The sequence below is a fragment of the Lynx canadensis genome, chromosome X (genome assembly GCF_007474595.2).
Source record: "Lynx canadensis isolate LIC74 chromosome X, mLynCan4.pri.v2, whole genome shotgun sequence".
NCBI classification, from domain to species: domain Eukaryota; kingdom Metazoa; phylum Chordata; class Mammalia; order Carnivora; family Felidae; genus Lynx; species Lynx canadensis.
This window is the reverse complement of record NC_044321.2, coordinates 96,679,437-96,702,300: the sequence shown is the minus strand read 5'-3', so window position 1 is coordinate 96,702,300 and position 22,864 is coordinate 96,679,437. Positions and strand designations below refer to the sequence as shown.

At 38.9% G+C, this 22,864-nt stretch overlaps 1 pseudogene; it reads left to right on the top strand.

Annotated features, from left to right (window-relative positions):
• Positions 1-20,796, top strand: part of LOC115506875 — a 72,208-nt pseudogene extending 51,412 nt beyond the window's left edge.
• Positions 20,797-22,864: the final 2,068 nt, after the last annotated feature.

Here is a 22,864-nt window from a genome sequence, read left to right as displayed (position 1 = left end):
CAAGAGTTGGTTTTTTGAAAAAATAAACAAAATTGACAAACCTCTAGCCAGGCTTCTCAAAAAGAAAAGGGAGATGACCCAAATAGATAAAATCATGAATGAAAATGGAATGATTACAACCAATCCCTCAGAGATACAAACAATTATCAGGGAATACTATGAAAAATTATATGCCAACAAATTGGACAACCTGGAAGAAATGGACAAATTCCTGAACACCCACACTCTTCCAAAACTCAATCAGGAGGAAAGAGAAAGCTTGAACAGACCCATAACCAGCCAAGAAATTGAATCGGTTATCAAAAATCTCCCAACAAATAAGAGTCCAGGACCAGATGGCTTCCCAGGGGAATTCTACCAGACGTTTAAAGCAGAGATAATACCTATCCTTCTCAAGCTATTCCAAGAAATAGAAAGGGAAGGAAAACTTCCAGACTCATTCTAAGAAGCCAGTATTACTTTGATTCCTAAACCAGACAGAGACCCAGTAAAAAAAGAGAACTACAGGCCAATATCCCTGATGAATATGGATGCAAAAATTCTCATGAAGACACTAGCAAATCGAATTCAACAGCATATAAAAAGAATTATTCACCATGATCAAGTGGGATTCATTCCTGGGATGCAGGGCTGGTTCAACATTCGCAAATCAATCAACGTGATACATCACATTAATAAAAGAAAAGATAAGAACCATATGATCCTGTCAATCGATGCAGAAAAGGCCTTTGACAAAATCCAGCACCCTTTCTTAATAAAAACCCTTGAGAAAGTCGGCATAGAAGGAACATACTTAAAGATCATAAAAGCCATATATGAAAAGCCCACAGCTAACATCATCCTCAACGGGGAAAAACTGAGAGCTTTTTCCCTGAGATCAGGAACACGACAGGGATGCCCACTCTCACCGCTGTTGTTTAACATAGTGCTGGAAGTTCTAGCATCAGCAATCAGACAACAAAAGGAAATCAAAGGCATCAAAATTGGCAAAGATGAAGTCAAGCTTTCGCTTTTTGCAGACGACATGATATTATACATGGAAAATCCGATAGACTCCACCAAAAGTCTGCTAGAACTGATACATGAAGTCAGCAAAGTTGCAGGATACAAAATCAATGTACAGAAATCAGTTGCATTCTTATACACTAACAATGAAGCAACAGAAAGACAAATAAAGAAAATGATCCCATTCACAATTGCACCAAGAAGCATAAAATACCTAGGAATAAATCTAACCAAAGATGTAAAGGATCTGTATGCTGAAAACTATAGAAAGCTTATGAAGGTAATTGAAGAAGATTTAAAGAAATGGAAAGACATTCCCTGCTCATGGATTGGAAAAATAAATATTGTCAAAATGTCAATACTACCCAAAGCTATCTACACATTCAATGCAATCCCAATCAAAATTGCACCAGCATTCTTCTCGAAATTAGAACAAGCAATCCTAAAATTCATATGGAACCACAAAAGGCCCCGAATAGCCAAAGGAAATTGAAGAAGAAGACCAAAGCAGGAGGCATCACAATCCCAGACTTTAGCCTCTACTACAAAGCTGTCATCATCAAGACAGCATGGTATTGGCACAAAAACAGACACACAGACCAATGGAATAGAATAGAAACCCCAGAACTAGACCCACAAACGTATGGCCAACTCATCTTTGACAAAGCAGGAAAGAACATCCAATGGAAAAAAGACAGCCTCTTTAACAAATGGTGCTGGGAGAACTGGACAGCAACATGCAGAAGGTTGAAACTAGACCACTTTCTCACACCATTTACAAAAATAAACTCAAAATGGATAAAGGACCTAAATGTGAGACAGGAAACCATCCGAACCTTAGAGGAGAAAGCAGGAAAAGACCTCTCTGACCTCAGCCGTAGCAATCTCTTACTCGACACATCCCCAAAGGCAAGGGAATTAAAAGCAAAAGTGAATTACTGGGACCTTATGAAGATAAAAGCTTCTGCACAGCAAAGGAAACAACCAACAAAACTAAAAGGCAACCAACGGAATGGGAAAAGATATTTGCAAATGACATATCGGACAAAGGGCTAGTATCTAAAATCTATAAAGAGCTCACCAAACTCCACACCCGAAAAACAAATAACCCAGTGAAGAAATGGGCAGAAAACATGAATAGACACTTCTCTAAAGAAGACATCCAGATGGCCAACAGGCACATGAAAAGATGTTCAGCGTCGCTCCTTATCAGGGAAATACAAATCAAAACCACACTCAGGTATCACCTCACGCCAGTCAGAGTGGCCAAAATGAACAAATCAGGAGACTATAGATGCTGGAGAGGATGTGGAGAAACGGGAACCCTCTTGCACTGTTGGTGGGAATGCAAATTGGTGCAGCCACTCTGGAAAGCAGTGTGGAGGTTCCTCAGAAAATTAAAAATAGACCTACCCTATGACCCAGCAATAGCACTGCTAGGAATTTATCCAAGGGATACAGGAGTACTGATGCATAGGGGCACTTGTACCCCAATGTTCATAGCAGCACTCTCAACAATAGCCAAATTATGGAAAGAGCCTAAATGTCCATCAACTGATGAATGGATAAAGAAATTGTGGTATATATACACAATGGAATACTACGTGGCAATGAGAAAAATGAAATATGGCCTTTTGTAGCAACGTGGATGGAACTGGAGAGTGTAATGCTAAGTGAAATAAGCCATACAGAGAAAGACAGATACCATATGGTTTCACTCTTATGTGGATCCTGAGAAACTTAACAGGAACCCATGGGGGAGGGGAAGGAAAAAAAAAAAAAAGAGGTTAGAGTGGGAGAGAGCCAAAGCATAAGAGACTGTTAAAAACTGAGAACAAACTGAGGGTTGATGGGGGGTGGGAGGGAGGGGCGGGTGGGTGATGGGTATTGAGGAGGGCACCTTTTGGGATGAGCACTGGGTGTTGTATGGAAACCAATTTGTCAATAAACTTCATATAAAAAAAAAAAAAAAAAAAAAAAAAAAAAAAAAAAACACAAAAAAAGATGGCTATTATAAACAGTGATACAGCATGTATCTTTAATGAAGTCCTGAGAAGGCAAACTGCATTTAAGACTTTCTATACACAAATAAAAATAAACTGAAAAAAAAAAAAAAAAAAAAAAAAAAAAAAAAAAACTGAGAACAAACTGAGGGTTGATGGGGGGTGGGAGGGAGGGGAGGGTGGGTGATGGGTATTGAGGAGGGCACCTTTTGGGATGAGCACTGGGTGTTGTATGGAAACCAGTTTGTCAATAAATTTCATATAAAAAAAAAAAACAAAAAACAAAAAAAAAAACTATGTCTCCAAATTACCTGAAAAAAAAAAAAAACTGCAAAAAAAAATTGAGAACTTCTATTTCCCACAAGTTACCATAAAGAAATTAAAAGGCAGCTTACAAAGCTAGAGAAGACAACTGCAAGTCATAGAACTAGCAAAGAATTAGCATCAGATATATAAAGAACTCCTACAAATCAATAAAGAAAAATACAAATTGTTCAATAATGGTCCAATGATATAAACAATCATCTGACAAAAGAGGAACTATAAATGTCAAAAATATTTTTTTAAACATGAAAAACTGCTCAACCTCACTTGTAATCAGAAAAACACAACATAAAGACATACATTTGGGGATACCTGGCAGGCTCAGCTGGCAGAGCATGTGACTCTTGATCTCAGGATTGTGAGTTCCAGCCCCACGATGGGCGTAGAGATTACTTGAAAATAAAAATTTAAAAATCTTTCTTTTTAAAGTTTATTTTATTATTGTTATTTTGAGATAGAAAGTATGTGTGTACAACAAGTGAGGGAAGGGCAGAGAGACAGGGAGAGAGAATCCCAAGCAGGCTTCATGCTGTCAATGCAGACCCTGACACAGGGCTCAATCCCATAAACTGTGTGAGCATGACCTGAGCCAAAATCAAGAGTCAAATGCTCAACTGACTGAGCCACCAAGAGCCCCTAAAAATAAAAAAAAAATCTAGGGGCACCTGAGTGGCTCAGTTGTTTAAGCGTCCAACTTTGCCTCAGTTCATGATCTTACAGATCCTCTATCTAGCCCCCCTCCCCAGCTCATGCTCTCTCTCAAAATAAAGAAATATTAAACATTTTTTAGTTAATAAAAAAATAAAAAAATAAAAATTATTTTAATAAAGCCCATACGGAGTGCCTGGTGGTTCAGTAGGTTAAGCATCCGACTCCTGACTTTGGCTCAGGTCATGATCTCACAGCTCCTGATTTCAAGCCCTGCATCAGGCTCTGTGCTGACAGTGCAGAGCCTCCTTGGGATTCTCTCCCTCTCCTTCTCTCTCTGCCCCTTCCCTCCCCCTCTCTTAAAATAAATAAACTTAAAAAAAAAAGAATAGAAAACATAAATTTTACAACCACTAAATCTGTAATAAATTAAGAGGCTGTTAATAACAAGTATTGGTGAAGGTGAGCAACAAAAACTTTTATAATCCACTGATAAATTAATATGAACAATGGAAAAGTTGAATATGCTCATTGTCTATGATCCAGTACTTCAATCCTATACACATACTCTAAAGAAACTCTTAAACAGGTACAAGAGACATGTACAACAATGTTTCAAAGCAGCACTTATAATTGCAAAGCATAAGAAAAACTAAATATTCACCAATAGGAGAATGTTTAAATTATAATAGAGTCATACAGGGGCACCTGGGTGGCTCAGTCAAGCGTCCGACTTCGGCTCAGGTCATGATCTCACTGCTCGTGAGTTCAAGCCCCACGTGGGGCTCTGTGCTGACAGCTCAGAGCCTGGAGCCTGCTTCGGATTCTGTGACTCCCTCTCTCTCTCTGCCCCTCCCCTGCTCATGCTCTGTCTCTCTTTGTCTCTCAAAAAAACAAAAAAATGTTAAAAAAATTTTATAATAGAGTCATACAATGGAATGCAGTACTGATATTTATAAAATATGTGCATTAACATGAAAAGATCTTAGAAATATAATGTTAAGGGAATAAAGAAAGTCACAGTGTTATCCCATACCTACAAAGTGAGAAACATGCAAAAATAGATAATATTTTGTATAAAGACATATATATATGTATGTGTGATTTTTCAAAGTGAAAATCCCAAGAGAACAATGAATACACAATTTAGTGCTTTCCTCCTGTGAGGGTGATAACAAGGGAGGAGTGTAGCAGAGTTTTCAAATGCACTGATAAGTGCTCTATTTCTTTTTTTTTTAAGTTTATTTCTTTTGAGAGAGAGAGCACGCATGCACATGAGTGAAGGAGCAGCAGAGAGAGAAAGAGAGAGAGAATCCCAAGCAGGCTCTGCAATGCCAGCACAGAGCCCAACATGGGGCTCAAACCCACAAAACCATGAGATCATGACCCGAACCGAAACCAAGTCAGATGCTTAACCAACTGAGCCACTCAGGCACACTGGTGCTCTATTTCTTAATCTAGATGATAGATAGGTGAATGCTCATCTATTTTATATATCAGCTTAGAAAACAGGGGCCCTCGGTGGCTCAGTGGGTTAAGTGTCTGACTTTGGCTCGGGTCATGATCTCATGGTTCATGAGTCTGAGCCCTGCATCAGGCTCTCTGCTGTCAGTGCAGAGCCCACTTTGGATACTCTTGTCTCCCATTCTCCATGCCCCTCCCCCACATGCATGCAGGCACTCTCTCTCTCTCTCTCTCACTCAGAAAAATAAACATGAAACAAAAAGAAATGATACATTTTAAAAAAAAGAGGAAGAAAATATTTATATGAGGGGCACCTGGGTAACTCAGTCAGTAGGGCATCTGACTCTTGACTTCAGCTCAGGTAATGATCTCGTGGCTCGTGAGTTCAAGCCCCACATAGGTCTTTGTGCTGACAATGCCAAGCCTGCTTGAGAGTCTCTCTCTCCCTCTCTCTCTACCCCTCCCCCACTCCCCTGTGCGTGCGTGTGCGCTCTCTCTCTCTCTCTCTCTCTCTATATATATATATACATATATATGTGTGTGTGTGTGTGTGTGTGTGTGTGTGTGTGTATACAGTTATTTTTGAGAGGAGTGGTATTCAAACTGTGTTCCACTGAGTGGATGAAAGGGGTGCCAGAGCTGGAGAGTCTTAAGGAGGTAAAACTCTGGGCTCCCCAACTCCAACTTCACCCAGAGCACATGTACCCTTCTCATTATAGAGAACGATTGAAAACCACTTCATCCCAGGCAGTCAGAAAGAAGGGTGCACACTGAGTCACAAGGTCCCCTTGTATACTTAACGTATTTCTATGGCATTAGTTAATTTGAAGAAGGCTTGGGTACCTTGAAATCAAAGGCTTGGGTACCAATAACCACTGCCCACAGGTGACAAACTCAAAATAAAGACAAAATAGTCACCAGAGGTCAAGATGAGAAAACTGGTACCTACTTACATGCAACTTTTCAGGAATTCATCAATAATGAAATGGATAAAGAGGGTTCCTTCTTTAACCACCTGTAAGCTTCATAATCTTTTCCAACATTAAAAGGGAGGATTGTCCTTATTCTTTTTCACCCTACTACTGTTGTTCACTCACTCTCTTGCTCACTCTTTCTGGTAAAATGTCCCACGTGGCTATATATGTTTTCTTGTATAAATATGTCAGCAAATGTGAAAATTTCCAACTCCCCATTATTTCAGAGTTTCTCCAAATCCCCAGCATCAATCATGGAGTATAATTGCAAAAAATATTCTGATCTGGCTGTATGCTTCAGAATTCCGGGATCTAAATGTAGACGATCAAATATATTTTTATGGCTTTTATTTTTCTTTTCTCTGTAGCGTTTTCAACCTGGTGCAACATCCCTGCTGACTTTGTCTTTTTGTTTGGCAAAGGTCAGCTTTGACTATGCATTGGTGTTGCAGCAGAGATGGATAATCTCTTAATGAGGGCAATTTCCTGCTCTGACCTACCCTTAATTATTTTTTAATCATATATTTGGCATATTTGGTTATAGTAGTTCATCACTTCCTTTGCAAAGTTGCCTTGTAAATGAAAATGAGCGCAATTATTCTGGACAGTACGGAATGAAGTTATCACACTGAGGGTGAGCCTCACTTTACAATGGATGTAAGTCCCCAAAATATGGACACAAATGGCATTTCAGTAAATCCAGCCTAATCTTTCCATTAACGAATACGATCATTTATCAAATGCTTCATATTCATTTTTGAGTAATCTCTGATTATTTGCTCTTGAATTTTTTATTTCACTTAGGTCTCTCTCCAAGGTGTTAATGCTCTATAAATGGATATCAAATATACCTTGAGGATGTAATATTTAAAGAACCAAAATCAGAAATTTGGGGATATGGGAAAGCATTTTAAAATGTGACTAATCATCTCCCTAATTTGTTGGGGCTTTTAACTTTGAACTTTTATTCACAGATAAATATTCTTATCTACAAATACCATGATAAAGGATTCTGTATAAAAAGCATTTCTAAGTCCTAATGGATAACCCTGTACTCAATAAAGAAGTTAGTCTGTGCAGTGTACCACGAACTAGTGCACCAACACTGAGGGGAAATACACAAGATATACCAGGATTTGGTACGTACCTTGCCTGGCACAGCTTCCTGGGATATCACTTACTCAAAGACTTTAGGAGCAGGGAGAGATTCAGGTCATTTAACTAAGTAATTAAAAGCAATATTTTTTGTTAAAATGAACCAATATTCTAAAACAGGAAGCTATCTTCATGTGATTTTAAGGTAAAGTACAACTATTCAAAGAAATATCTTGCTTTCAGAGGTACTTAGAATTTTGCCCCCTCACCCTCACAGTTACATTTGTTTTTCTCTATAATTAGGGGTACTTTGGCAGAAAAGTTTGAGAAGTCGGAGCTACAGCATGTTGACAACGAGCTAACCACTCTCTATTTGAACATTTCATATAATGGGCGGGCTTTCACCCAAAAAAGGAAAGCACCCAAAAAACAACAACAACAACAACACCAACAACCCTTTAAGGGTGAGCTGTCTCACCTGCTTCAAGACTATGTCTTCAGATATTACTGTGCACCTGTGCGCTCTCTCCCCACCCCCACTCCCATTCCAGATTAGCCTCTTTCTCCAGTTAAAGGCTACTTTTTCTTGAAGCAGAAAACAAGCAGCAGCCTAACCAAACTCAGCTCTGATACACTTGCTCCACTTGCTCTTTCTGCTGCCCGACTCCCTTACTGGAATGGGGGTAGGTAAGAAGAGGTCAAAGTTGAAGCAACCCGTTTGCACTTCCACCTTGCCTCATAGGCTGAAGAGGGTAGCGTGCATGTGCTTCCGGGGTCAGTGAGGTTAACTTCCATTCCCCTTAGGCCTTGCAAGCCAAATTATGGAGTACACTAGAGGAGTCCATCATAGCAAGGAGGAATGGTATGGCTCCAAGGGGCAAATTGTTTGGAAATGAGCAAAGATCTAATGAGATATTTTGGGGGACTTTCCAATAAACATCTTGGGTGAAAAGGATGATACTCTAGTTCATTTCTGTGACAAATCCAAATTACTGATTAAAATCTATGGGCCGCTGATTCCATGCAAGCATGCTTTTTGCTATGCATGTGCTATTTTACATGGAAAACAAGGCGATAAGATGTGTCCAGGCTGTAGTAATCTTGTGAAGCGAATTGAGGAACATACACAAAGCTATCTATTCATGTGCAGCACTGTTCAAGGATGCAAGAGAACATACTTGTCTCAAAGAGATTTAGAGGCTCATATCAACCACCGCCTTATGAGAGCTGAAAAGCCTGCTGCCCGTGCTTAACTTGAAACTGTTCGTCCCACATATTGCCCCCATCACCACATGAAATCTCTGATCGTTTTATTAGGTTTCCAGACAAGCATCATACGAACCAATATTCCAGGGCAGTGCATTATATCACCATCTCCTTTCCAACATGTGCTGCACAAGCCATATAATCACCCACTAGAAGATATTTGTGCTCACCCAATAGAATTCATTACACACAGCTTCACCTCAACCTCCTTCATGAGTCAGGAAACCTTTGTATTTGAACAAGAAAACAACTTAATAACTGTTCCTATTCAGAATGGCTCAAATTCAGATACTTGAGAACTGCCACCTCCTGCTTCTATACATGAACTCACCATCATCCTGAATACCAGGGTCACCCAGTGGCATTAAACTCTCATCATATTATACCTCAGAGCAACATTCTGTACATACTCTCACCTCTACCACCAATAAGCCATCTAATGCCACATCCTTCCAGGTTGCAGGTACTTCTGACTTGATTCAGGCTTCAGGTCTACCAATGACTTCTTCTCCATCGCCTTCCCCATAGTCATATTATTGCCCAGATGCTACCTTATATGAAATATCTTCCTCCAGGACCCGTACCATTTTCAACAGGGTAGTTCACTTATAAGTACACACCCTCATCACTATTGTAATTCACACCCTTTACTCCAATTCACTGAAAATCAAGGAACTAAGAGCCCTCCTTTATAAAACTAGGGGAAATGAGTCATGGTATGTGACCTGTACCCAGAGGGCCACCCACCCCTTCTTCCATGAGGGTAGGGTCTGTCTTCTCAAGCCCTATTTTTTGGACTGTATCATCCAGATCAGACAAGATACAAACCATATACCAATGATAATAATATTTTGAACAGAAGATATGAGAAAAAAAACTTAAGTATTATCCAACTTCTAATTAAGCTTTGACCATTTGGGGCAGGAAGGACCTCTTACAGAGGTGGCTATAAAACACTTAAAGTCTTGTCTCTTAAAATGGTTTTAAACCTTGATCTCATGAATGATTTCAAGTACTTTACTATTGTGCAGAAAAGTGGCTCAGCTGAGCATAGTTTTCTATGCTTCAACAACTTTGCTCCTCTACTGTGGTAAAGTGGACCCACAAGTGACCATCTGCAATATTATTTCCAGAAGAGAAAATTACATTCTTCTCTCAAAAGTGTTGTTATTGCTAAACATGCTTAGTTTGTCTTGTGATATATTTTCTTAACTGGCTTAAAAGGAGTAAATTTCAATATGGTTTAAGAAACAATAATGCCTTGGGGCACCTGGGTGGCTCAGTCAGTTGAGCTTCTGACCCTTGGTTTCTGTGCAGGTCATGGTCTCGCGGTTGTGGGATCAAGCCCTGAGTCTGGCTCTTCGCTGAGCATGGAGCCTGCTTAAGATATTCTCATTCTTTCTTTCTTCCTTTCTTTCTTTCTTTCTTTCTCTCTCTCTCTCTCTCTCTCTCTCTCTCATCTCTCCCTCTCTCTGCTCTTTCCTTGCTCATGCTCTCCCTCTCAAAAATAAATAAACTTTAAAAAATAATTACACCTTTATACACAAATCTATTTCTCTATAACTTCTAATCCTCTTGTTTCTAGGCCAAAATGCTTTTCTTTAATGTAGCTGCGGCTCTATGGCCCAAACTATCTGCAGGCTGAGCCCTGCCCTGGATTTTAGAAGCCATACAAATCAGAAGTATCTAAGTAGCACTAGCCCTAATCTGTCAAACCCAGCATCAAATCCTCTTGCTACTCCAATCCTGACCTAATGTACCATTATAATTGGGGCACATAATGGGGCATTGCTGTGTTAAAAGATAAATGGGGTGTCTGGCTGGCTCAGTTGGAACAGCATGTGACTCTTTATCTCAGAGTTGTGAGTTCAGGCCCCACATTGGGTATAGAGATTACTAAAAAAAAAAATTAAAAACTTAAAAGATAACTGAGGCATATTAAACTTTGTAAGGGTTTATTTGGGCAAAAGGAAATCAGGTAGTATCCAGTTTTGTAGCTAGGAATTACTCTGATGAGCTATATAAAATGAAAGACTTAGGGGTGCCTGAGTGGTTCAGTTGGTTGAGCATCTAACTCTTGATTTCAGCTCAGGTCATGATCTCAGGGTCATGAGAATCAGGCCCTGCATTGGGCTCCTCACTGGATGTGGAGTCTGCTTAAGATTCTTCCACTCCTTGTGCCTCTCCCTGGCTTGCACGCTCTCTCAAATAGATAAGTAAAAAAACAAGTAAATAAGTAATAAATAAGTAAATAATAAAATGACTTACATAGGTAGAAGGAAAAGAAGAACAAGGAAGTATCCTAGGCAAAAAAAGCAGATTGAAAATGAACACCAACATGGGTTAACATGTATACAAAAGGTAAGAGGTTTAATTGGGGGGGGTGGGGGTCAATACAATCTCTTTAGCAGATTGCCTGTGATACACACTGCAGTCGGGTTTAATGCTTATTCAGTAATAAACTATTCATTCTTGGTTACATTTATGAGAAGTTTTATTGGGTTGGCAGGAAATGTTATATTGAATATATTTCCCAACAATTTGGTAATAAGGATCATCTGGCAATTCCTGAATTGGATGGATCAGCTGAAAGTCTTGTGAACCCACAACAGTCAGGTAAGAAACCCTAAATTAAGAAAAGTGTCCTTTCTTTCTCTCCACTATTTTGGAATACTAGCCAGAGAACTACGCTCTCAAGTTCAAGAATTTATTATTGAGTAAGCATTGGTGATACCAGCTCTAAAATCCCATCAGGATCACCAATAGCTTTGATGGCAGAAAAATATAGAAAGACAGAATTGTTACATGCAGAGCTTTCTCTTAAATTGCTAATATCTATCTCTCTGTCACATTTGGAATGGGCATACATATAAGAATCCAGTCTTACAGTGGTGGGAACGGTTTCTTTGATTTGGACAAATGGACATATTTGCAGGGGTTCTTAGAAGTGCCTCATTCCAGGCATATGAATTAGTGGTATTTACTGGATGACTGTCAACTGAGGAGAATGTAGAAAGTGATCTGACAAACAGAAAGAAAGATTGAGACCAATGAAAGAGAAAATGGAAAAATTAAAGCACTCTCTCTTTCATAGAACTATCCTCTTTTCTTTGTTGTACAAGCTCCCTCTGCATCTCTTAATCTTTCCCTACATCAAATTGAGTCCTGAGAAGAAGGAAGCAATAATCTTTTATTTTTTTAATTTTTTTAAGTTTATTTATTTATTTTGAGAGGCAGCATGAGCAGGGGAGGGGCAGAGAGGGGAGAGAGAATCCCAAGCAGGATCCATGCCATCAGCTCGGAGCCCAATGTAGGGCTTGAACTCACAAATCATGAGATCATGACCGGAGCCGAAACCAAAGTCAGACGCTTAACCAACTGAGCCACCCAGGCGCCCCAGCAATGATCTTTTAGATGGGGTTCCCTTCATTAGATTTCCCTGTAAGGAAAGATAAGGGCACAACTTCTCCAGCTGGTAATTAATCATTTGCCCTGTTTGAGGGCACATGCTTGCATGTCTGGTGTCCTAGCCTGATTCCACTTCGTGTCTCAACCCTGGAATCCACCTCTAAGAGTTCCTTATCAAACGCACAACATGTAGCTAGGAAAGCAAGTATAATAAAGAAATGTGATCAAGAAATAATCAGGAATTTGGATGAAAGACTATGTCACTGTATGAAGGTAACAGAAGAGAGTGGCTGCATTGGCCATACGGGAAAATTTTAAAAATGGTGTTAGGCCTGATAAATATCAACATGAGAAAAGAAACCAAAGTGCTACATAATCCTATATTTTGTCTCTATAGGCATACCTCATTTTATTGTGCTTTGCTTTATTTATTGTGCTTCACAGATACTGCATATTTTACAAATTGAAGGTTTGCTTGGGCAACCCTTCTTTGAGCAAGCCTATTGGTGCCGCTTTTCCAGCATTGCTCACTTTGTGTCTTGTGTCACATTTTGGTAATTCTCATATTAATGAAAATTTGAAATACTGGATTTTTATGGTGATCTGTGATCAGAAGAAATTCCAACTCACTGAAAGCTCACATGATGGTTAGCATTTTCTAGCAGTAAAGTATTTTAAAATTAAGGTATGTACATTGTTTTTTTAGACACAATGCTACCGTGCACTTAATGGACTACAGTATATTGTGAACATAACTTTTATATGCACTGGGAAACCAAAAATCTTATTTGACTCACTTTATTATGATATTTCCTTTATTGCAGTGTTCTGAACCAAACCCACAATATCTCCAGGATATGCATGTGTAAGGAGAACCTGCCCTTCCTATTCAGATCACCTGTGAAGCTGATGCCATTGAGAAGCTTTCCAGGCCTCCCAGGTAATCCACTTGCCTTCTCACCAGCCGATATTAGTCTTTTTTTTTTTTTAAAGATTTTGTTTTTAAGTACTCTCTACACCCAAAGTGGGGCTCAAATTCACAACCCCAAGGTCAAGTGTCACATGTTCCACTGACTGAGCCAGCCAGGCATCTCACTATTAGTCATTTAAACACTTCTTCTCTCGGGTGCCTGTGTGGCTCAGTTGGTTAAGTGCCGAACTTTGGCTCAGGTCATGATCTCAGGTCATGATCTCGTGGTTCATGGGTTCAAGCCCACATCAGGCTCTGTGCTGACAGCTCAGAGCCTGGAGCCTGCTTTGGATTCTGTGTCCCTCTCTCTCTCTGTCCCTCCTCCACTCATGCTCTGTCTCTCCCGGTCTCTCAAAAATGAAGAAACATTAAAACGTTTTTTAAATAAAAAAATAAAGACTTCTTTTTCTGTGCCCAGAAATACTCACAGAAGTGCTCCACAGCCGCTTTTCAGTTTGTAGCCCCATATGGGGATGTGCACTGGCTGCCGCAAGGAATTTTGCAATCAGCAAACTTCACTGAAGTCATGGAGCAAAGATGTTGAGGACTAGAAAATGACACACAAGATGGGTATTGTGGCCAAGGGAAGCTATCAGCCACCCTTTACAACTGTAGAACTAAGGGCTTTAGAAACCCATCAAGAGGGGTTACTTAATGCTTTTCTGCTAATGATGAGCAGGGAGACACTGCCAAGAGATACCCAGAACTAAGTGAGTCCCCAGTTGATTTCCATTAGCAATTTGTTTTTTTTCAACATTCACAAGTATGGAAGCAGGGGCAGATCAAATCACCCTCTAGTACTGACTCACCTTGGCTGTATTGGCTCTCTTGCCCACTATCCAAACTCAAGTCAGGGAAAAGGCAATCAGATAGACTGAAAAGGCAAAGGACAGACCGTTACTCAAATCTTAGCAGCAGTTGGGGGCGCCTGGGTGGCACAGTCGGTTAAGCGTCCGACTTCAGCCAGGTCACGATCTCGTGGTCCAGGAGTTCGAGCCCGCGTCAGGCTCTGGGCTGATGGCTCGGAGCCTGGAGCCTGTTTCCGATTCTGTGTCTCCCCTCTCTCTGCCCCTCCCCCGTTCATGCTCTCTCTCTGTCCCAAAAATAAATAAACGTTGAAAAAAAAATTAAAAAAAAAAAATCTTAGCAGCAGCTAAGACAAGAAGAGAAAAAATGAAAACCCACAGTGTTAGCTGCTCAGATAATTTACTAAAGGGAATAACCCTACTCTGGTCAACCTATGAAGGGAGCAAAGAAAGAAGGGAAAATTACATATCATCACAAAAAGCCAGGACACTGGAAGAGAGATTGTAAGAAGTGACTCTAGAGGGTACAAAAATTGCAACAAGACAATCAAGAAAACCCAGAAGGACAAAACCTTCAGCTAGGAAATAATTGGCAAATGGCTCAAAAATTGATAGACTGGGAGGATCTTAGGGGTGGGAACTAGAGAATAATATGCTTCAATAACTTTCTCTCAGGTTAACCTATCCTTACCTTTTCTAATAGATTCCAGTGCTACTTATTCAGCAATTAACTTGGAAATTTCTCATTTGGCATCTGGGTGATACAGCAATACAGGTTGTTGCTATTTCAAGGTCAGCCGTCTCATAGTTCCTTTTCCTCAGTGGTTCCCATTCAGATTTTTCCTCTAAGAAACATGTTTTCTTACTTTCTCCTGATTCTCTTATAAACCTACTGGGAAGCGACTGTACCGTGCAAATAAAGGCTACCATAATCACTGCTCCAGATGAAGTGTTTTGCTGAGCCCCACTGGAAAAAGTCAGCTGATTTGGTTACTATGTGCCAGGGCTGAGACAAATTGATGCATCACTTTAGGCCATTATTTAGCAATAATGATACTAGTTTAATTTGAGACAGAAAACCAGTAAAATTAGCTTACCAAAAGGATAAGCCATGGCCATGTGTAAAACAATATCCTTTGTTTAGAGCTCAATTTGAAGGAATAAAACTCGTTATATTTTAAAATCAGGAGGGGCGCCTGGGCGGCTCAGTCAGTTGAGTGTCCGACTTCGGCTCAGGTCATGATCTCGCGGTCCGTGGGTTCAAGCCTCACATCGGGCTCTGTGCTGACAGCTTGGAGCCTGGAGCCTGTTTCAGATTCTGTGTCTCTCTCTTTCCTGACCCTGCCCTCCCCTGCTCATGCTCTGTCTCTCTGTGTCTCAAAAATAAATTAAAATAAATAAATAAATAAATAAATAAATAAATAAATAAAATAAAATTAGGAGAAAAAAATTTTAATTTAAAAATATAAAGATAAAATTAGGCAAAGGAGGCATAATTTTGAAAGTGGATTCACCCTATATAGTTGCATACTTTAGTAAAGAAGGAAGATAAATTTGATAAAGATGGTTGACTACTATGTAGATTTGTACAGTATCTTAGAGAAGTAAATAAATTTTCTGTTCCTTAACCTATGTAGTTCCTAACCATGCAACTATTCTGACTTAGTACCATTGTCTGCAAAGTTTTCACTGTAATTGATCTGTATTGCCCTTTTTTTCTTCTTTTATTTATTTATTTGCTTGCTTTTTGCTTTTATTCTAGTGGATGAGTCTATATTCTTGTCTGCTTTTACTTATGAAGGAGTCATAAGTAAGTCTTATGAAGTTAAAGAATTCCAAGAGGGTTTGGGGGACTCCCTTACTATTTTTTCTAGTCATTTACAGGAAAACAGAGAAATTTGTCCCATCAGGAAGATCTATAATTATTCAATATGTAGATGACTTCCTAGTTATTCCAGTAATGTAAAACTGACACTATGGCTTCAAAGGGCTTAAGGCCACCCTTTCCATTTGTTTTGTACTAAAAATAAAGGTACTACTAGAATTTTAACTTCTAAGGCTGGGATTCGACTATAGACCAATCTGGATGCTATGGCACCCTGAAAATGCCTGCATGTTTCTGAGCTGTGGTGGCAGCCACCACACTTAATGAAAAGGCTCAAGTCTTTGCACTGGGTCACTTGATTTACCTGAGTATCTCACATGTGATGATACTTATCTCACAAGAATAACCCCCAGCATTTGTGGTAGACTGTCAGACTGGCTAGGAATAAGTATTATTATCCAATCCTAATACAATGATCGGAAGACGCAATTTCCTAAACCTGCTACTTGTTTACCAGATTAGGAAATTGAATAGATGATCATAACTGTACAACTGTAATAAAAGAAAACATTCGGCCCCAGTCTGATTTATCTGATAATCCTTTTCAAAATGCAGATTCCATAACGTTTCCTGATGGGTCATATGCTTGGGACAAAAGTGGCCAACTCAAGGCTTTTTATGTTTTGGTGACTTATCATAACATCTTGGAAGCTTGTATTTTGTCTGGGATTAAGTTGGGTAAAGCAGATAAGTTAGTAGCAGTTACTAGAGCTGAAATTCTTGGCTCTGGACACAAAGCAAATAATATACTGATGATAAATAGTGTTGGTATCTGTCATGCAACAGGGCAAATTTAGAAAAATAGGGTTGTTGACTTCAGTGAAGACTAAAATATCTCATGAAGAATTAAAAGCTGATTTGTTAGAAGGTTTACAACTGCCTACTCAATTATCATATCCATTGTAGAACGTGCACAGGGCAAAATGACAAAATTTCTAAAGGCAATGATTTTGCTGAAAGAACTACAAAAGCTGCTGTAAAAACATGACAGATTCCAAACTTAGAAGCCCCACTTTTAATAACTAAAACCTTTGTTCATTTTCAAAAATACACTTCACAAAGGGAAATGAACAAATGGATTGAATGGGAGGAGCTAAAAAAAAATTCGACTGGACTATAAAAATTACCTAACAAAATAATTCCTATACCACAGTCTTTATTTCCTTGATTAGTTTTGTTATGTTGTCAAAATCATCTAAGAGAGATTTTTAAAGTCACTAGACTTTTACTACACCTATCAAATAGATGAAATTATTCAAAACATATTAAAGAGTTTTATTATTTGTCAGAATTCTTTACAGACCACATCAAAGGTAGGTGTAGAAAGTTTTCTCTGACCAACTTTACCAGGAACCTGATGGCAGTTAGATTTCATAAAATTAACACCTATGAAAGGTAAGAGATTTTTGTCTAGTTGTGGTATGTATGATTTCTGAATGGCCTAGGCTTTCCCTCTTCAAAAGCAGATGTTCAGGCAGTGATAAAGGCTCTCTTAATGCACATAATCACCATTTTGGGGACCCTGAGGAATCAGATAGAGGAAATCATTTTATGTCCACTGTTGTCCAGGAATTATGCAAATGTATGTAGATTCCTAAAAACTATCATACTGCAAGTACAATAGATGACTCAAACTCTTAAGTTTATTGGCTAAAATTCAGCAATCTACTGGGTTAAAGTGGCCTACAGAATTACCACCAGCTTTGTCACAAATAGAGAGATTCTTGAAAACAATAATGTTATCTCTTTGAGTTTATGTTTGGCAGTAAACAGGCCAAGGACAGACCACCCCAAAATGTGTCATTTTGGTATACTGATTATTTATTATTCATTCATTTATTTACTTATATGTTTGCTTTTGAGACAGAGAGCACAAGTGGGAGAGGCACAAAGAAAGAAGGGGACACAGGATCTGAAGTGAGCGCTACACTGACTTCAGCGAGCCCAATGCAGGGCTCGAACCCATGAACCACAAGGTCATGACTCAATCCAAAGTGAGATGCTCAACCACCTGAGCCACCCAGGTGCTCCGGCATATTGATCATTTTAAATAAATGTTATTAAGAGACAGCCAGTGCAAAAGAACTCTCTGACCCCCCTTTGTCTCCACAAAGCAAGAAATAAATCTCCATGTGAAAGGTACGTTCCCTATACCAGGAGGTAAAGAGACATCAGTATCACCACAGATAAGAAATTTAGAGCCAGGAAGACTGTATAAACAACGCTTGTTACTTTTTACTAATTTACTACCACAGCCCAAATTCTTTTTGGAATTCCTTCCTAATTGAAGCCCCCAAAGTCAAGTTTCTTTGCCCTATCAATTCCTCACAGATTTGTCTTTTTGTCTAAAAAGAATAAAAACTGCCTGCGTTGACTTCTCTGTGTCTCAATTTCATTATTGGGCCCCTGTGCACATGTAATTAAACTTCAGTTTTTTTCTTCTGTTAATCTGTCTCATGCCAATTTATTATTTTTTTTTAATTTTTTTTCAACGTTTATTTATTTTTGGGACAGAGAGAGACAGAGCATGAACGGGGGGGAGGATCAGAGAGAGAGGGAGACACAGAATCGGAAACAGGCTCCAGGCTCTGAGCCATCAGCCCAGAGCCCGACGCGGGGCTCGAACTCACGGACCGCGAGATCGTGACCTGGCTGAAGTCGGACGCTTAACCGACTGCGCCACCCACGCCCCGATCTCATGCCAATTTAATTCTTAGGCCAGCTGGAAGAATGTTGAAGGGTAGAAGTAAATTTTCCTCCCCTACATCAGGACTGTGAATTTGTGTCTGAAATCACTTCCTCTGTCTGTTTAACTGAATTCTCTCATAATCATGTTCAATACTTAAAATGGCTTCTCTCTTCCTTAGAAACCCTGAGACATAAAGCCAGAAGGGCCTGGAGGGACCTAATGGAAGAGTCTGTTTCTCCCCCCACTCCCACCCCATCAAACTGGGCAATTTATTTTACATAAAAGTGTTCTGGAGGGAAAATGAGGAGCCACCACATGGAGAGACCATTTGAGGTGCTGCTGATCACCCATATGGCTCAAAGTAAAAGATGACTCAGATGGATTCATGCCTCCCATGTGAAGCCAGCTCCTCAGGAGGACTAGACTGTGGTTCTCACAAGGGATTTGAAACTTAAATTTTCTTGGGGCGCCTGGGTGGCGCAGTCGGTTAAGCGTCCGACTTCAGCCAGGTCACGATCTCGCGGTCCGGGAGTTCGAGCCCCGTCAGGCTCTGGGCTGACGGCTCGGAGCCTGGAGCCTGGAGCCTGTTTCCGATTCTGTGTCTCCCTCTCTCTCTGCCCCTCCCCCGTTCATGCTCTGTCTCTCTCTGTCCCAAAAATAAATAAACTTTGAAAAAAAAAAAAAAAAAAGAAACTTAAATTTTCTTGAGTGACTGATATTGGTACTGAACTCAGCTGAAAGGGGGTATTCTAATGAACTTCCTATAATTCTCAGACTGCCTTGGTGTCTTATTCACAGTAGTAGTTATTTAAGTTACTATAAGAAATACATTTTACTAGAAATCAAACATATTATTTGTTACATTACTTTTTTTTCTTTACTCCCAATAATGATCCCTAAAGTCACACATTTCTGATCAGCTTTAAATTACACTCCCAGTATAGACACAGCCTGGACTTATAAATTCAAAATCTGATTATTGGCAGAATAAAAATAGGACCATATTCATTACTAAGGTTTTTTTAATAATATCAAAGTAAAACTAATACGAATCCAGATATTCATGCCCCAAATTTAACACACACAAAAGATGTTTTGTTAACTAGTTTGATTAGAAGGGTGGTATAGAAAAGGACCTGATTAATAGAAAAATAGAAATCTGGCATTTATGGATAGAAACTACAGAAGATAGATCTAATGTGACGGTTAACTACTTTGGGATACAAATTTTTTCTAGTCCTAGTAGAAACATATAATAACATACCTGTTGTATTATTATAATAGTTCATTAAATATACGTGGATAACTACTGATTTGTGATTTGGATGGAGGTGAAAAAATGGCCTGTTTTCAACACTTAAAATGATTAGAGCCTTGTACACTAAATGCTGGAAGTGGAAGGGGAGCAGAATTTGCTACCCCAAAATATCCCTCTTTGACATAAGGATTATCTTTAACTGGTTATTTTTAAGAAGAAATAGCAGACATAGGAGAAGCTCTGAAAACCAGTTACCCTTTTACAAAATACTTACATATACAAGGGAAATCTCCATTTGTAAGGTGTCTCCCTCTCTGTACCAGGAAGAGGAAGATGACTAAATCTCTAAAAACTCTTATCAGTGGAGAAGGTAGTGACTTAAATCTGCAAAACAACCATAATCTCATGTACTGTGTTTTGCATGATAACCTCCCATAACTGGTTTCCCCCACCTTCAATATCTTCTTTTGTCTTTAGCTAGAGATAGTACTCGAGGTGATATCTTGGGCCATTTCAGGAGTTACTCAGTTTTCCTGAGTATCTCCCATATATATAGGTAGTATACATGTTGTCAAACTTCTGTTTGTTTTTCTCTTATTAATCTGTCTTTTATTACAGGAGGGTCTCAGTCAAGAACCTAGAAGGGTAGAGGGAAAGTTATTTTTCCTCCCCTACAAAGTTGAATCTGTACCTTACATTGAGTGCCTTATAATAGGGCTTCGATACTAAGAAGGAAAGCTGGTAAAAAAACAGATTAAAAGGGGCAGCCAGATGTCCCAGGCCAGATACTCCCCTTGCATGCTTTTGGCTTCTGCAATCTTGTTTGCCTCTTGTATCAGCCTGCTGTCAGAAACCAGAAGCTGGACTGTACTAGCCCCACCAATCCCGGAAGCACATATGTACAAAAGATCAGCAAAACCCTAGCTGGATGCTCGCCCTTTGGAGGTGACTCCACTGGCCTGGCACGGGTCCAAAATAAACAGTCTTTTCTGATTCCCTGAGTGTCAACTTGTTCCTTCCTGGACACTGAGTATTTGCTGTATCAATACTAGATAATGGCCATTAGAGTCTTTGTTTTACATCTGGGAGAAATTTTTGGGAAGGTGGAATAATTACTAAAGGGCCTAATATCCTTCAACTGTAATGTTATTTATATGACTGATGAAAGGCACAGTCTTTTTATTTATTTTTTTATAATTTAAAGGAGAAAATTCGGGGCACTTGGGTGGCTCAGTCAGTTGAGCATCTGACTTTGGCTCAGGGCATGATCTTACGGTCCGTGAGTTCGAGCGCCGCCTCCGGCTCTGTGCTGACAACTCAGAGCCTGGAGCCTGCTTCAGATTCTGTGTCTTCCTTTCTCTCTGCCCCTCCCCCACTCATGCTCTGTCTCTCTTTTCTCTCTCAAAAATAAATAAACATTAAAAAAATTTTTTTAAAGTAAATAAAGGAGAAATTTCGTTTTAACAAAAAATTAAATTAAAAAATAAGATTATCAAGCTCCACAGTTAAATTACTGATTAGGCTTGAATTTATTACAAATTAATATTGTAATATTACATATTTACATAAAATACTACAAATTAATACTTCAGCTAATTTTTTTCAAGTAATTAATTATTTGAAAGTACAAACTATAAAGACATCACAACAGTTTGTAAAATTAATGACGAAGGAGAATATTTGTGCACTCTTGTGTTAATCAAGAATCTGCTTTAATCAATTACCACTGATATAGTATACTTAAACATTTTTTCCAAGGCAAATACTATACTAGCCTTTAGAATTCATCCTATTGTAATACTAGTAATTGCTTTGTCCTGTATTATACTATGGACTTGCTAGATATTTAGACTGTTGCTAGAGAAAGGTAGAAATGGCTATGTCGAGAATTAGAAAACTACAGATTTACTAAAAAATAGGAACAAAGGGGAAATTATAAGATTATGTACAAATCTAAAATATTTAAAATTTTTCATAATGCAAAAAAAGAACTTTTATCCCTCTTTTTTTAGCATTTCCTTCAGAAAACTTGAGATTACAAATGCTATCTCTGCCTCTTTGAGATGTATGTACATCTATTTAAATAGTAAATAAGATTCCTTCCAGTTACGCATCCCAGAAATACCATTCTTGGGGACCAAAGACCCATCTCTTTGAAAAAGGAAATTAAGAAGGGTGGTGGCTCGCCTCCTTGTCTGTGGCAATTTAGCTTTAAGCTGTAACTTCCTGCTTGCCAAAAGATAGGGGAAATTTTATTTTCCTTTGGTTAAAGACAACTAACATGTATATAATGGATTGTACTTGCCTGGTTATGTAAATAGGGTGAGATATCTTTTTTGTCTCTACAATCTCTTTAAGAGATTACCTGTGATGCATTACAATCTGTTTTTATCTTCCTTTAAGAATAATACTGTTTCATTATTTTCTACATTTTATGGAGAGATTTTACTGGATTAGCAGAGATTTTATATTTAATTCTATTCCCCAACACCAGTCACTTATCTCAGTCCACTCAAATCCCAGTGGCAAAATTCTTGCAACACTGATCTCCTGCTGGACTCTGTTGCAGACTTCTCCATGGCTACCTAGATTTTTTAGCTCTTAACCAAACTCTAATTAACTAGTGAGGTTAAGTGAAGCTCTCAGTCGTCTACAAAACACACTAATGCCTGTAGAATGCCTAATGTTCATAGCACATAGACTACACTGCAGGATTCCTCATGCTTTAGTTTCCACCAGTTGAATTATATGCTTAAGAGTCAACTATTTTAGTTCCTGAATCTGTTGTATACCACTTGTGCTTATTTAAAAATACAGTTGACTCTTGAACAACATAAGCGTTAGGGGTGCCAACCCCCCATGTAATTGAAAATCCATATAATTTGATTCCCCAAAACCTTAACTACTGTCTCCTGTTAACTGGAAGCCTTACTGTTCACATAAACAGTTAACACCTATTTTGTACAATATGTATTATACACTGTATTCTTACAATAAAGTAATCTAGAAAAATAATTTATGGAAAACAAAATGTTATTAAGAAAATCATAAGGAAAATACATTTACAGT